Raw genomic sequence first — 17,560 nt, 5'->3', positions numbered from 1 at the left:
TAGGTGTGCCACAAGGGTCAATTTTAGGGCCTTTTCTTTTTCTCATCTATATAAATGATTTACCTTATCTTGTTAAAGATAAGCATGAGATAGTACTTTTTGCTGATGACACTTCACTAATTTTTAATGTGAAGAGGCGACAATTTAATTATGACGAGGTAAATAGTGCTCTCTCAAAAATAGTACATTGGTTTAATGCTAATAATTTACTTTTGAACTCTAATAAAACAAAATGTTTAAAATTTATCTTGCCAAATGTTAGGCAAGTACAAACCAATGTACTATTAAATGATGAGAAAATGAATTTAGTAGACACCACCGTATTCCTAGGCATAACGCTGGATTGTACTCGTAAGTTACAATGGGGTCCACATATTGCGAAACTGGCAGATAAGCTTAGTTCTGCAGCATATGCTGTTAAAAAAATTCGTGAAATCACTGATGTAGAGACCGCGCGATTAGTTTACTTTAGCTACTTTCATAGCATAATGTCTTACGGCATCCTCTTGTGGGGAAACGCGGCGGACATTAATACAATATTTGAGCTGCAGAAGCGAGCTATTCGTTCTATTTATAAGAAGTCATCTTTGGAATCTCTAAGAGAAAAATTTAAAGAAATAAGAATTCTGACCGTCACATCTCAATATATTTTGGAAAATCTCTTATATGTTAGAAAGAACATAAATATTTTCAAAAAGAAAAGTGATAATCATAATGTAAATACTAGAAATAAGAACAAGTTAGCAACACCAATGTTCAGACTAGCCAAAATAAGCAAATCCTTTAAAGGCCAATGTATACGCCTATACAATAAAATCCCAGAAAATGTTAAAAATCTACCTTTAAACAAATTTAAAAAAGCAGTTAAAGAACGTTTGTGTGCTAAAGCGTATTATAAAGTCAATGATTTCTTCGAGGACAGCACACCTTGGGAATAGGGTGGCTCCATGCAGGTTACTTTTCTTTTAATTTTGTTACATAGCTGTAAGCCATAACATTGTAATTTTCCATTTTTTTAGTAAAAGATGGCCCCGTGCGAGTTTCTTACGCCGGTTCTTCTCGGCGGGGTAGTTCCCGAACCGGTGGTAGGCAACGTAGTTTCTTCGTTCGACTTTCAAAAAGTGTATCATGATACCCATTTTGAATAAAAAGATATTTTATTTATTTATTTTTTTATTTATTGTAAAAAAATCGCCTTGCCGGTGAGTCGTGATCTGGGTTTGACTTAACGCGACCAAATTACGTAGGCCTGCTATTACATTCTTTGATAGTACAATATCTGCTATTGCATTGCTATTGAAAAAAAAATCGCCTTGCCGCTCTCATAATATGCAACCTGCAATCTTGGCTTGGGATGGTCTTAATTATAAGTAGCACTTAAGTCAAGGTTTAATGACACTTAATTTTTATTAATTTTTTTATTTATTTATTTAAATCAGGCTACGTAGGCCCATACAATATATACCTTAATGACTAACATACATAAAAAATTATATAAACTTAACAACTACACATTATCACGAATTAACGGCGACGTGACGCGCGCTTCATTCCGGAGTCTCCCCCGGAACCTTCGGTAAACCACATCAGTCGGCCAGAATTCCTCCGCTTCAAAGGTCGGGAGAAGATGCGTCGGTACTCTCACCACAAAGGAACTGAAGTTGACCTTGTGGCGAGACTGCAGACGCTCGACACTCAAGTGGAGGGATGTCTTCTTACTGATGTAGTCCACGACGTCTTCGACCTCCATGGACCAGTGCAGGCGGGATATGTACAGGGGCGTCGCGGGGACCTCGCTCCGCAGACGCAGCTCAGGTACATATGGCGCGGTGCCGCGATGGTTGCGGGCGGCGGGCTTCTTCTTCCTTCTCTCCACCAGTATGAAGCCCTCCTCATCGCACCTCCTGCTCTCGTCCTTGCCAGGTCTTAAGAAGCAGCCTTTCGTGTGGTACCTAGTTTAATAGCTAAGTGCTGAGTTCCGTTTATTAATACGTTCGAGCAGTGTTTAGAACGTGGGAGAGCCATGCTTCGGTACGAATGGGCCGGCTCGACCGAAGAAATACCACGGGCTCACAGAAAACCGGCGTGAAAAAGCGTTTGCGCTGTGTTTCGCCGAGTGAGTGAGTATACCGGAGGCCCAATCCCCTACCCTTTTCCCTTCCCTACCCTCCCCCATTACCGTATTCCCTCTTAAAAGGTCGGCAACGCACCTGCAGCTCTACTGATGCTGCTAGTGTCCATGGGCGACGGAAGTTGCTTTCCATCAGGTGACCCGTTTTGCTCGTTTGCCACCTTATTACATAAAAAAATACGCCAAAAGCACGGCACTTAAGTACGACACTTAAGTTCTACTTATTAAAACAGTATCCCAAGAAAGATCTTGAGCATAATCTTAGCGTTAAGAGCGATTTACTAATACGGATTACGGGCCTAAAGGCTAATATAAACAACCAGCCGCCCGCAACTCCGTCCAAAATTTGGTAACCGTATAGGAATCGTAATTTTTTCAGAGATAAAAATTAGTATTCTATCCTTTTCTGGGTATCAAAGTATCAATGGACCCAGCAAAATCGGTTCAGCTATTTGGGCGTAAAGAAGTAACAGACAGACAGATACACCACAGCAATTATGACATTACTAAGGACGTATATATATTCTACAGTGAACTCCACAGACATAGATCCATTTGTATGAATACGGCTCAATACGGCACTTTTGCCGGACTTGGAACCGACTTCCAAAAAATTGAGGAGATTATAAATGTTTGGCTGTGGATATTTTTTAGGCATTTAGGCATTTTCAAAATTCCAATTGACGTCCGATTCTGATAGCAGACTAAAGAACAGACTTTCAAAAGACGAGCATTGCTCGTCGTTTGGGAACGCGATATGGCACGCGAAGTAGCATACACATGCGGTATCTATATTGATTTATGTATGTGGTGAACTCATACTTTATTTTTTTTTAAATTAATTACAGTGACTTCATGCTTCTTTCACCTAGCTTCATTAATTGGCCATAGAATAGATAAAGAAATAGAAAAATAACTTTGAATGATCTACACCGTCGGCACATAGTAGGTAATTAAAACGTCACAAAAGGCGAGAACAAAGAACATTAAATGCTCTGAAATTACCTCTTAAGCCTTTGTAAACCTGAAAGTGACTAATGTTCAAAGGATTATAAGTAGGTAATGTACGAGTGAGTAGTTAGGAAACATACTCTACTTAGAGTATTTGAGAGCATTTCTTATGCGGGCTCTACACTCGCGGCGTGAATTGCGGCCGCGATTCACGGATACTACGCGCCGTGAACACGATGCGAACAAATACAAACACGAAGTGCGTACGCGATGCCACGAAACCCTCCACACTCGCGGTTCGCGGCCTTCACGGGCTTTCGCGCCGCGAGTGTGGTGCCCGCTTTAGAGTTCGACTATGTTTTCCACTTTGGGATTCAATTTCCAATGTTTTTTAGCTATTAAGTTTAAAATTTCAACAACTACGTGATACATTTAAGGATTTGTAAGGGTTTTTAAGTATCTGATTTCAAGATTAATAAATTTAAAAAAAGTAATTAAAAAAAAATCCTGATGACGATGATGACGATGATTATGATAAGACATTTTCGATCACGTTATCTTTTAAACGAAAAAAACTATATCAATTGTCACGGACAGAAACACAGACGGACAGACATGTGAAACTTCATCTTTCGTCTATTTTCATTATGGGTTAAGTATATGAAAACGGAATGATTAAAGTACCCTGTAAACAGAGACAACAACCGTTTTTTCCTAGAAACTTTTTTTGGTGTGGTTTTTGGTGACGCGAGAGTGAGACGTGATGCCCTAAGGACGATTTTTTTTGTGCTTCATCTGGTGCGCCCTCTCAGACGTGATGCCCTAGGCTATTACTTAATTTGATTAAGGGTTAATGCCTGTAATTGTTTGTCAAACTTTACGTGTTTGTCAAACAATTTGATAGTGTACAGCTTTGTTTGAAGCGTTTGTCAAACAATCTACGTGTTTGAGCTGTTTGAAGAAAATTTGGATTGTCGTGGCGTTTGACAAACGTGTTTAAACGTGTTCCACTGTATTTGTCAAACAAGATCTCATGATCTCAAATCGAATCTAGCTAATTGTTTGACAAACTTGTATGATGCACGTTTGTTCATCTGCGCTGCTGTTTGATGAAAACGTAAATTACATCAAACAAGTTTGTCAAACAAATTTGATCGTTAACAGGGTACTTATATTAACAAAAAACTCAAAATTTGCAAAGTAATAAAGTTTAAGAGATATCTTGAGCAAAGTCTTAGCCCCTAGACGATCAATTGTATTGTGCAATATCACACTTCAATTTTATTAAACAGTTTATTTGACAATTAGATTGAAGGCGCGCGATGTTCAATATCCACCCTATGCGGTCAATAATATTACGCAATACGTGAAATTGCTCGTCTAGGGGCTCGCTTAAGCGAACGTTAGAAGTCAATTTACCGGAAAAGAAGACTGTAAAATATAACTCGTAAAGTCTGTACTAATGTCTGATTTAACTGTCGACCGAGCCGTAAAGATAGCAAAGATAAGGGAGTTATGATCAAAAACATTTTAATTTCTAAAGTTTTCTCAAGGTTTTTATATTTATTTTTTTATTTTTCTAAGTGTAAGACGATAACTTTTTCATGAAAAAGAAAATTTCGCATTTTAATTATTTTTGTTTACTGATGAGTAAATAATATATTTATTTAATAACAGTACAGTTACAGTAACAGTAAGTAAATCGCCAATCAGTGCTTATGTAAAAAGACCTATCCGTAAAACTGCTGTATTGTATAATGTATTTTAGTATGAGTATTTTTTTTTAATAAAAAAAACATCTCTAGACTCTTAGGGTCAGTTCTACATTGCAACGTCACGAATCAATGCGATATGATAAATTTAGAAATGCTTCTCATCTTCTTGTCACGTTTTAATATCAACTGGCCTTTACTTTTTGTAATAAAAGTAGTCGCCATAAGATTAAGCACAATTTTTGACTTTTGTGACGCACCTCATAGTTTGAACTATAGTTTAATTAAACTGTGTTTTGGGCAATCGTCGATTACAGTTTATATTTGGCTCTGGTCCAGCTGTGATAACGGCGACGATAACCACTGTAATGTGGTGCCGGGGTAAACGTATGACAGTTTAAATTAACACGCTACCAAACTCTGCAATCTACAATGGGGTAGATAGTCAAACTGCATTCGGTTTCGGCTGTGAAGTTAAAAAATGTGTATGGGATTTAACATTAGGCATAACAAACACTATAATATTATGTTACTAGATAACACCCGCAACGTGGTTGCGCCAAAATTCGTTTATGGCGCGGGAACCGTGCATTTTTTCTGGGATAAAAGTATTCTATATCCTTTCCCGGGGCTTTATGTATCTCCATATAAAATTTCTGCAAAATCAGTTCAGCGGTTTGAGCTTGAAGAGGTAACAGACAGACAGACAGAGACACTGTAACACTTTCGCATTCATAATATTAGTAAGTATGGATGTCTCACTTTTGTTGGATTTGTCGATTGCCCTTAACTAAAGACCCAGATAAAGGCCCTTTTCTTTTCAAGTCAAAAACATTGGAATATCACCTGCTACTATAATATTATTTAATTTTGCATTAATCTATTCCTAACTTTATTAATAAAAGTATGGTAATACGATACTTAAATTGGTACTCTATAGTTCATATTATATAGTCCATAGTCCATATCACAGAAATAAATCAAGATAGAACGGCGACGCGCGTGCGTTGCTAAGGAATCGAACGTGTCAATTTTTGCTTTGCATTTAGTTAGAACAAATAACTTACCCGTGGAAAGTAATACCTCTTTTTGACCGATTCACTTTCGTACTTCTGTTTTTACAATTAGACACTGCACAATGAGGCATTTTTGCACATCCGCTCCGGTGTAATCAAGTCGAGACGTGCGCGCAGACTAAATGAACGTTCAACAAATCTTGCTCACTTGTGCAAGATTGAAACACGCGTATTCCACCCGCTTAGCCGTTCTATCTTGATTTATTTCTGTGGTCCATACTATCTGTTAACATTAAGACACACAGTAAATTGGAATAGAATATACATTATACATATGTTATATTCCATTACAGATATATCAAACATTTACACTGAAATTCCGCGGTGCCATATATTATAATGTATGTTCAACGTTTGTGATATCCTGTACAGTGTAGAGCATTTACGGAACTGTTGTAATTATTAGGATTTAGGCACCGATCATAATAATAGGTCATGTTAATATTGTAGCAGCAATGAGAAGTAGTTTTAATGGCTCTAATAATTATTGTAGGCCTAAGGCGGGCTACCTTAGGCCTACAATAATTAATTGGAGCCATTAATTAGGCCAATAATATTGCGCAATACGTGACATTGCGCAATAAAATTGATCGTCTAGCTGACCGCTAAAACGAGTATAATAATGATATACTCGTTAATATTGTATATTGGTATAATGTAATATTTAATAGAAGAGGTTGCGAATCATTATTAATAACTAAAATAATTAATATATTGCACTGAAATTTGTTCACCCTACATTTCACATCCAACAACATCCTAAGTACTTACCTTACCGGGACTCTTTACATACCAAGTATCATTCAAACCAAAAGTTTAAGTATAAAGACTGGAGAGGTACAGAGAAAAACACAATTTCGCTGTAATATTATTATATTAATAGTATGGATATTTATTTAATATTTACTGAATAACCCTTAGTTACAAATCAGAATACAACCACTAACCGACCGCTACAACCTCTAGTAAATCACAGCTGTTAAAGCTTAATATAGGCTTAACCACAAGCTGCGACAAGCTAACTGTACGGCCATCTTGGATCATCATCACCATCACCAACAATTGCTAGTTAACAACTAAGTGAAACTATGTACATAATATAGATATTTTAATAATATATTAACAGTATAGAATATATCTTAGGAGGTACAATCAAAATAAGAGACACGGAACAAATAACATTTATAGGAAATCTTGCGCCTTAAGTTGTAACCTAACTTTACTTGTGTATTGTCCAAAATACAACACACAGAATGTCCTAAAACTAAATAATAAGCTCCTTTTTAAAGTCGGTTAAATTATTGTTGACTAGACGACGCCCGCAACTCCGTTGCGCCAAACTTTATCGAGCGGGATCCGTAGACCGTACATTTCTCGGGACTCATTATCTTCATTCCATATTTCAGCAATAAGTATCGGTTCAGCGGTTTGGGCGTGAAGAGGTAACAGACAGACAGATACACATTCGCATTTATACTTAATATTAGTATGGATGATTGACAAATGGATTCCCTTGAACTCTACACCAGTAGAATTGAAAGGGATTTCTTAAGTGATATTCCGAACCCTTCCCTTTCAATGGCCGTCAAAACCGTTCCTCGTTTGTCGTGCCAGGTTCCCGAATATCAGTAACTCACTGGAGCAAGGAAATTGATTCTAATCTCTGTTATGGCAATCTGCATGCTATCAGCTTGACTGATTTCAATGAAATTTACGCATTATTATGGTATTTTAGAAGCGTAATTTTTTTAAGAAAGTAGCTTGTGTCTCAATTTACACCGCCGCAGATTGGAATGGAAGCGACTTTTTGCAACGACACCAAACATAGCATAATGAACAAATGAAATAGGAGCCATAAAATTGGACGCGCATCTAGTCAAATAAAAGATACAGACTAAACAATGAGTTGTCCCCATGACGCGGGAATACGCTGGAATTCTCGAACATTCCCGCAAAATTCCCTCGTCATGAAGCGAAATTGACGCTTCCATTCCGCTTCCATTCCGAAGTAAATTCAGCCTTAGTTTTAAAATTTTAAGTCTCTGCATCTCCTATGTACCATGTGAGAAATAGATTCAATATGCACATTATTAGGTTGCTTTTAACTTGACAAAATCCGCCATCTGTCTTTATATTCGTCCAATTCTATTAAGGTGAATAGTAAAGCAAAATGCGTTTTAGACGTCTTTTTGGCGATGTTTTACAGCTAAATTACAGATCGGGAAATACAGAAGTTTTGTGTAATTAGAAAGTGTATCTTGAAATATATTGTCGTGAACGATATTTTTGGTGATCTTTATTCAGTTATCAGAAAATATATTTTTAAATCGCGTAAGATGTATATTTTAGGATGGGTTTTTTTTTTGGTTTAGCTAATCCGTTTATAATGAATCTTTGCATACATGTTTCTTTATTTTTTATCTTGTTGATCGCGAACCATTTGCGATAAACAGTATTGCAAAATAGAAGTTTTATCATCAAACTCTTTAGTGCCTACTGTAAATCAAACTCCACTAGTAAATGTAGTAAAGCATTTGCTCATAAAATTTAACAGGCGTAAATTAGTTACAGAATGCGTCGTTGTCAACTCGAGATATGTACAACGGAGCGCGGCGTTGCCGTTCCGCGCACACGGCACAAGCAGTGCGTGCTCTTCTTTTGATTAGTCTCACTTTGACAATTTACCGGCTTTAAGTTTTAACAGTTTGCACTTTTCGATTTTGTAAAAGTGAAAAATAATATTATGATCATGTGATCATCAGATGCATTTACAACAGTCTATTATTTATCGGACATTGTAATGTAAATTGTTACGTAAATGTATAGCATACAGAATAGTTTATCACAGAGACTTCAAACAATTATTTTTTACTGTTACACTATTATACCTACATAACTATAGGATGTTTAAAAAATGTTTGCCATACATGGAGATAATATGCCATAGCTTCAGGGAAGGTTCAGTATTGTTAAAGGAAGCCGTAAAATTTAAAAAAAATACTTTTAATGAAATTTTTAGGGTTCTGTAGTCAACAAGGAACCCTTATAATTTCGGTCTGTCCGTCTGTCTGTCTGTCTGTCCGCAGTCTTGCTCAAAGACTATAGGACTTACAAAGCTGTAATTTGGCATTAAGACCGAGCTCCCTTTTTTTGCTGTGTTTTCTAATAAGTATTACGATCCCGGAAGACGATGAAACACAAATGAAATTGAGATTTATTTAATGATTGTATATTTATCTGATACTTGCCTAACGGAAAACACGATTCATTTATTTTGACTCTATAGTTTAATTTTTCGAAATTATGAATTTTTCTGGGTTTTTCAACAAATATCTGTTACACTTATTGAGTTACTATCATTCAATAACTTGCACTACTACAATCACACACTATATAAAAGATTAACTAAAGGAAATATTAGAATTGTATTAATTTTTAAGTAATCAATAATCATCAAAAACATTTTTGGGACTAGCGAAATTTACTTTCGTGCTATAATGCGCCGGACCGTTGTTACGCGATATTGTTCACTATTAGCTACAGCGCAAAATACATTTCATCATCATTTAATATACCTTCATGTGTATACGCATCAGACAATGCATTGATTTTCAAATTGTTTTTATTCACAAAATTTTTATTTTTGTAATCCTGTAGGATCCAAGGTAGGATAGTTGAAATTAATGCAACCGAAGGACAAAATTTAGAAGAGTCATTACATCAGATTAATGATAACACGGATTCAAATGTCCAGTAAGAAATATTATTATTATCTTTTAACGTAAATATTAATTATTGATTATATTAAAAACAAAAAGCCAGACTGGAGGGAGTAGTAGTATTTTTTTTTTGTCAGCACAATCAGCTGCCTGAATTAGTGGATCCTAGATATCCGAGAAAAATACCTATTAGGGACCCACAGTATATAACAGAGACTGTTACAAGAAAAAATGAAAAAAAGTCAGAAAAAAGAAAATTAGTCCCCCACCATTCAAGCCAACAAGCCCCATTGCCCAAAAGGAAAAAAAAAATAACTTAATAATTCTCAAATTTACTCGAATACAAAAATTCCTGTCCTGTCCAATATCCGGAAGTCCAATATTTTGGAGCAACCCCAGATGGCACTGTAGATGACGACACTATAGTAGAAATAAAGTGCCCAAAATGTTGTTACAATGTTGGTGTAGAAAAAGCCATAAATGATAAACAATAATTAACGTTTTATAAAAAAAACCAAAGGCGGGTTACAAATGAATAAAAACCACGCATGGTTCTACCAAATACAGGGCCAGCTTCATGTAACCAGAAGCAAAAAATGCATTTTTGGTATATGGTCTTCCAAAAACATTCCAGTTAAAACGGAAATAATCTATCGTGATGAGGAATTCTGGGAAACAAAAATGGAGAAAAAGCTGAAAGACTTCTATATGGATTGCACTTCTATATGGTTTTTATTTTTTTGTAACAAATAAAAACCACGCATGGTTCTACCAAATAAAGGGCCAGCTTCATGTAACCAGAAGCAAAAAATGCATTTTTGGTATATGGTCTTCCAAAAACATTCCAGTTACAACGGAAATAATCTATCGTGATGAGGAATTCTTGGAAACAAAAATGGAGAAAAAGCTGAAAGACTTCTATATGGATTGCACTTCTATATGGTTTTTTTTTTGTAATAAATAAAAACCACGCATGGTTCTACCAAATAAAGGGCCAGCTTCATGTAACCAGAAGCAAAAAATGCATTTTTGGTATATAGTCTGGCAAAAACTTTCCAGTTAAAACGGAAATAATCCATCGTGATGAGGAATTCTGGGAAACAAAAATGTAGAAAAAGCTGAAAGACTTCTATTTCAGTGGCAAAAAATGAAACATTCATCTCCGCGTCTTCTCCCCTGAAACCTCCCCCGCTCCAAATATCATGAAAATCGTTTGAGCCGTATTCGAGATACATATAATACGGGACATACATAAAATACGGGTTAAAAGGGGATAAAATAAAAAAGTATTCTATGTACATATTTATTTTATTTAATTAATTCGAAAAGAAAAACAAGTAGTCTCTGTTTATTATTACTCTGCCCACCTCTGCAAAATAAATTGCTAAATGCTAGATCTAGCGGAAATATTATGTAACTTACCGTAGCTTGGCAACCTACATTGATTCATAAACAGATGGCGCTCCGCGTCAAACGTCCAAGGTCATTTGCTTAGATATTCGTCTTAACAAAGTCTGATATATAAATACTATATTGCCTGGGAATGGTTATTTTTGCCCAAGCACATACTGCTTTCTCGTAAATTATTGAGAGTATGAGTTTTCAAAACAGCAATATTTCACCTTACTGAATCGAGATTATAACACGCGAGGCGAAGACAAAATGATGGATTGGTGTGAAGTGAATCCCAACGTTCATCCTTACTTAAAAATTAACCTTACGCCGTGTAAAATCCGCACAAAATTAACCTTACGCTAAGGGGTAAAATTTACCCCATCCGGCCGCCAAGTGAAATCCGTACAGGTCCAAGAGCCAGCGACAGTCAGACTTTTATCATTTTATAAAAGCTCTCCACCTACAATTCTAATACTTTAGACCCAGTGACGGATTAACCCTTAATCAAATTAAGCAGTTGCCTAGGGCATCACGTCTGAGGGGGCACCAAAAGAAGCACAAAAAATCCGTAATAGGGCTTCACGTCTCACTCGCACATCACCAAAAACCAAACCAAAAAAGTTTCTAGAAAAAAACTAATGTTTTAGGCAGTAAAGGTTTAAAGACCGATTCAAGTTGTCACTTGTCATACGGATAGAGGGGCCCACAAGCGTGGATTGCTTAGGGCATCAAGTAGTCTTAATCCTTCACTGTTTAGACCCCTTTTGTCTGACAATGGGAAGCAGAGGGCAAAAATGGCCTGCAGTGGGAGACAAGACTCCTACAGTTATCCCGGCGAAAATACGATAAAAAATGAGCTTTATACTTTATCGAAGATTAGGTAGACCTTCAGAACTGGATATCGCAACCGAAACTCCATAGTTCTTGGTCGTTCCTATCACTATAAGGGCTCATAATATATCTACAGCAGAATTTTCAGCTTTTTTGAAATAATCTATACATATAAATAAAATTGGAGTGTCTGTTTGTAATATTGAAAGAACCGTTTTTTACTACATGCATATGAAATATGCGCTACATACACCAAAACAAAATTTTTTACAATTTTTGTCTGTATGTCTGTCTGTCTGTTTGTTCCAGCTAATCTCCGAAATGGCTGGAGCGATTTTGACGGAACTTTTTTTGGCAGAATATAGCTGCTGTAGTAAGGAATAACTTAGGCCACTCTTTAACCGACTTCCGAAAAGGAGAATGATATATTTTAATTTTTTTGTATGCAGTTTACGCGGACGAAGTCGCGGGCAACAGCTAGTAATAATAATAAAATGACAAAAGTCTGGCTGTCGTTGGCTCTTACGCTATACGAAATTTAATACACTCGCAAAACCATTGCCGTTATTACGAACACATAAAAAATGAGAATTATCTCATATTCGCGAGTATCGCAAAATATATTATTTGCTTTATGTAGCACAGGTCAATGATTCCATTTTTAATTTATAAATTATTGTATCTCTTAAATTATATCCATCCGAGAATAAGCTTAAGGTAAGATCACATTGCATGCGCTAGCTAGAGTGAAATAGTGTTGACATACAAAGTTTTTCAAAGTTTACTATTAAAGTCCTAGGCATTAGAAAAATCGTTATTTTAAATTGTGTTTTTTTTTTGTGGTTGATAACGCAACCAATTAAAAATAATCGGCCAAGTGCATGTCGGGCTCGCGCACGAAGGGTTCCGTAGTGTAATACAGCAAAAGTAGGCCAAAAATTGTGTTTTTTGTATAAGAGCCTCCCTTGAATTTGTATGTTATTTAAATATTTATTATATAGTTTAATATTTATTGTATAGTTTTATTATATATATATATATATATATATATATATATATATATATATATATATATATATACAAGAATTGCTCGTTTGAAGATATAGGCTTTTGTGAAAATTTCAACTGCCTACCTGTTGTAATCATTGTTACCGAGTAAAAAATGTTTGGAAAATCAGGTTTGTTGTATATAATATTAAATATTTAATTTATTTTGTTTTTAGTATTTTTTATTATAGCGGCAACAGAAATACATAATCTGTGAAAATTTTTACTCTCTAGCTATTACCGTTCTTGAGTTACAGCCTGGAGACAGACGGATAGACGGACAGACGGACAGACGGACAGACGGATAGACGGATAGACAGACAGACAGACAGACGGACAGACGGACAGACATCGTAGTCTCAGTAATAGGGTCCCGTTTTTACCCTTTGGGTATGGAACCCTAAAAATACCAATAAGAGCCGTATTCACTTTTACAAAATACAGCTGTAATAATTATAATTATTAAAGTAAGCCAATTTTAAATATATAAATTATGCTCGAATAAACTCAATTTTTTTCTACCCGAGTGACTGTTGATTATTTTACACCCATTATGGTATATTAAAAACTTAATTAAGCCATCATCTGAAGCGTATGATGAGCTTAATATATCGATGAACCTCAGACTCGACCAATTTACTGAATAATAAATCTGAGTCTCTATAAATAACTGCTCTGTGCATCATTATGTATGTATGAGCGCGTTAGCTACCGTCACGTCGCTCAAACAAATATACCCATATTTTATGGTCCCAGATCCCAGAGCGATTAGACATAACTTACTCTCTGATTAATGAAACCATAGGTTATCAGTAGTGCCTCATGTACTAAGAATACCTATAGTAGTGTTTGTGAAGCTCTACGTGTGACATCTGGGCAGGTACCAGGTGAGAAAGGTAACTAAAAATTATTCTTATTTAACTTAAATTCTCATGGCTGATATATATTTTATGGAATATTATTCTGAACCAGTATCATGAAGTGTCAGACACTTTTTATGGATCAAAACTTTGTTCAGACGCTTTAAAGCTCTACAAAAAATAAAATTGTTTCAAAAGGCGTCATTTTTATTATATAAAATCTTACACTATTATATTCATCATCCAAATAACTTTATTGTTTCATAGATTAATATTTTATCACATACGATATGAAGAAGTGTTATAGTATACATTAAATAAAACTGTGGGATAAATGCGTGGTATCCCCAAAGGAAGATCTTCCGACCGAGCGAGGTGTTATACGTCAGACTGAAGCCCTACGTGATCGATTTCGGCTGTCGTATAGATACCGGCGTACTTAGGAAACTTCGATAGCGCGATGCAGGATCGCAACGCTAATTGTGGGTACCGCCACAAAATAAGGAATAATTTTTAAGTAATTTTGCTTCTATTGTGTGATTCGTAGCACCCTCTACGGCGTAGACGAGCTACGAATGATTTATGATATTGGATATTTTAGCTATACAGTACACGTTGTGGAATGAGGGTTGTATGTCGTGTCAGACATACATTAGACAGCTATATCGTGACATGTGGAAGCTATTTCGTGACATATGACAGCAGTTTGACACGACAATTTACACGATAGGCTACATAGCGCCATACAACCCTCATTCACTAGAAAGCCTGAAAGAAATTCGATAAATCTTTTGACCTGAAAACTAAATGAAAACTGCTTTCAGAGCCTACAACTTTTCTAATAAACCTATCATTTATGGATACACAACTTTTAGACAAAAGATATCATTTTTGGACAGACAAACTGATTAAACAGCGCACAATCCTATTTAGGCATTGTTTGATTCAGTGCATTATTTCAGGTAAGAAAAAGAGACGTTAGCCAATTCTCAGATCTAGCCATAAGCACACAATGATTTCATCTAAATTTTTAGTCGTTTTGGAGGAGTTAGGCGCGACGCAAAAACTTACTACGGTATTAATTTAAAAACGTTTTGCTACTAACTATATATTTATTATTAAAGATCATACTTGTTAACAGCAGAAATATAAACTATGGAACTATAAGATAGCTATAATATAGAAATACATACACAGTATATTTTTGCAAGTCAGTAAAATTTTTAAATTCCAATAAAAATCCGTCAGGTGTATCCGAACGTGTTAAAAGCTGTCCTCGTCGTGTTCCCGTATCCATCATTTTGACGAGGGCTGTCCACTCGTCGAAGCGGACATAAATAATGCACACGCAGCCTCTGCCAGCTCCACTGGGCCATAATCCAAAAGGTTTTCACGTAAGTCTTAGCAAAAATGCACGGTGTACCTCATAGATAATACAATATTATATAAGTCTACCAGAATCTGATGGCGATTTTCGACAGCAGATTTTCAAAAAATATCCTTTCAGATCATTGGATAAATTTTTATATTTGCATGTTTCACACACAAAATAAACAGCTAAAGGAATAAAAAAGGTTGAATATGTTTTATTCCTATTACCCCGGTATTGCTAGAGTTAATTTATTTTCTCACTTTTTGCCATCAGATTCTGGTAGGGCTATATATGTATAGCGTACCCGTAAGAGCAGAAGGCGCTACAAGCACATTGTGAAACAAAACTTTTTGTTTACTGTCTGTGCTGTGTACTGTGTACTGTAGGATGGCTTCTTGCAAGGCTACTTCTACATTATTATATTATGACTTACAATTATGTATGTTGACATTATATATATTAATATTAAGTTACAAAATTGTAAATTTTATTTTAAAAAGAACAATTTTTCTCTCACTTTTTTGGTAAAAAGTGGGACCCGTGCGAATTTCTTAAGCCGGTTCTTCTCGCCGGGGTAGTTCCCGAACCGGTGGTAGGCATGGTTTAAGACATTTATTTTCTCAAAAGAACTTACACAATTCACTTAACTGAGAAAATATACAATAATTATCAGCTAACTAGCTCTAAGCGTACCGCGTGTACAGGCTTACAATAATACATTATAATATTATAAACTTTGCTCAAAACATTACAATTCACAACACTTATTCATAACTAATTAGTAATTAATTTTTGTTTTCGTTTTGGGGGTGGACAGTAAAAACTTACGTAAACACAGAATAACATCATGGATCTCATATAACTGGATGTGGCAATATACATGTTAAATTATTATTTTGTTTATTATTTTTTAGTTTATGTAATTATAAATAAGTATAGCAAGTATTTTTTAGTTACATTAATTATGTGCATAGTTAATTATGAAATCTATAATAAAATACATAAAATACATAATTTTTATAATATTATTTATTTAATTTTAGAGTTTTAACATGTTGCTTAATTAGACTTTTAAATTTAGACATTGTTTTTGAATCTTTAATGTTTTTTGGCAGGTGATTATATATCTGTACTCTCTCAAATAGTAGATTCTTTTTACCATAGTTCGTTCTTGGTAAGCTGAGTACGATGTCATTCGAATTTCTTAATTTTATTCTTTGTATCTGCTGTTTTTTGGTTAATTCTATTTCGGAATGGATTTCCTTGTTAATAATTTTTCTAATGAGTATAGCTGTGTAGTAAGTATATGTTTGTATGATATTCATTTTATTAGTTTCTGTATATATCTTATCACTTGGCGTTAGGTAATCATAATTAAACAATATTTTTAGTAATTTATTTTGAGCGGTCTGTATTATTTTTAAGTTTGATTTGGCAGCAGTACCCCAAACTTCTATAAGGAAATCAATATGTGGTTTAATTAGTGAATTATATATTGTATGGCGTACTTTTATAGGCAAACTTTGGGCAACACCGTGTAGTAGTCCAGTTAAAGATGTTATTTTGGATTTCACCTTTTCTATATGAGGTCGCCGGGTTAAATGTTTGTCCAAAACTAGACCCAAGTACTTTTCATTATCTACTCTTTTAATTATTTGCTCATCGATTTTCAGTGGTTCAAAGTCATGTATTTTTTGTTTTTAGCTGTAAATATTATGTAATTAGTTTTATTTATATTGATCGTCAATAAGTTTGAGCGAAATCATGTATTTAAGACATTTAAATCATGTTGTGCGTCCGCAATGACACTATGTATTGTTTGACCAAAATAAAATAAGCAGGTGTCATCTGCGTAAAGTCTAGCATCTCCTTTGAGCCCTTGATGTAGGCTTTTTACGTATAGAATGAACAGTAGTGGCCCCAAGATTGATCCCTAAGGGACTCCGCATGTGATTTTCACAAGACTACTTTCATATTCATCAATTTTTACGATTTGGTAACGATTTTCCAAGTAAGATTTAAACATTTTGTGCGAAACGTTACTAAATCCGAGATTTTTCAGTTTGTCTAAAAGAAGTTTATGGCTAACCGTATCGAAAGCTTTCTTCAGATTAATAAATGTACCTAAAGCTATTTGCTTATTGTCTAAACTGTTTTTAATTTTTGTGACAAGGACGATTGTAGCAGTTCGAACGTTGCCTGAAACCATATTGTTTTTTATATAAAATTTTATTTGTAATCAAAATAGTTTTCTAAGCGATTATACAATACCTTTTCGAAAATTTTTGATAGAACGGGGAGTACAGATATCGGTCGATAGTTCTCTGGGTCAGTTCTTTTACCACTTTTATAGATAGGGGTAACCTTTGCTACTTTAAGACTATCAGGGAAAATGCCATCCAACATACAACAACATATTAATGCAATTAGTTAAGTCCTCTAGTATAATGGGTTTTAAACATTTTA

At 35.1% G+C, this 17,560-nt stretch overlaps 1 protein-coding gene across 2 annotated transcripts in view; it reads right to left on the bottom strand.

Annotated features, from left to right (window-relative positions):
- The window catches only part of LOC121736407 (Kv channel-interacting protein 4-like), a 60,539-nt gene that overhangs the window by 34,777 nt on the left and 8,202 nt on the right, over nt 1–17,560 (bottom strand). The window lies entirely within an intron of this gene.

The sequence above is a fragment of the Aricia agestis genome, chromosome 19 (assembly GCF_905147365.1).
Source record: "Aricia agestis chromosome 19, ilAriAges1.1, whole genome shotgun sequence".
NCBI classification, from domain to species: domain Eukaryota; kingdom Metazoa; phylum Arthropoda; class Insecta; order Lepidoptera; family Lycaenidae; genus Aricia; species Aricia agestis.
Note: the sequence above shows the minus strand (reverse complement) of the source record. Positions and strands in the feature narration are given on the sequence as shown.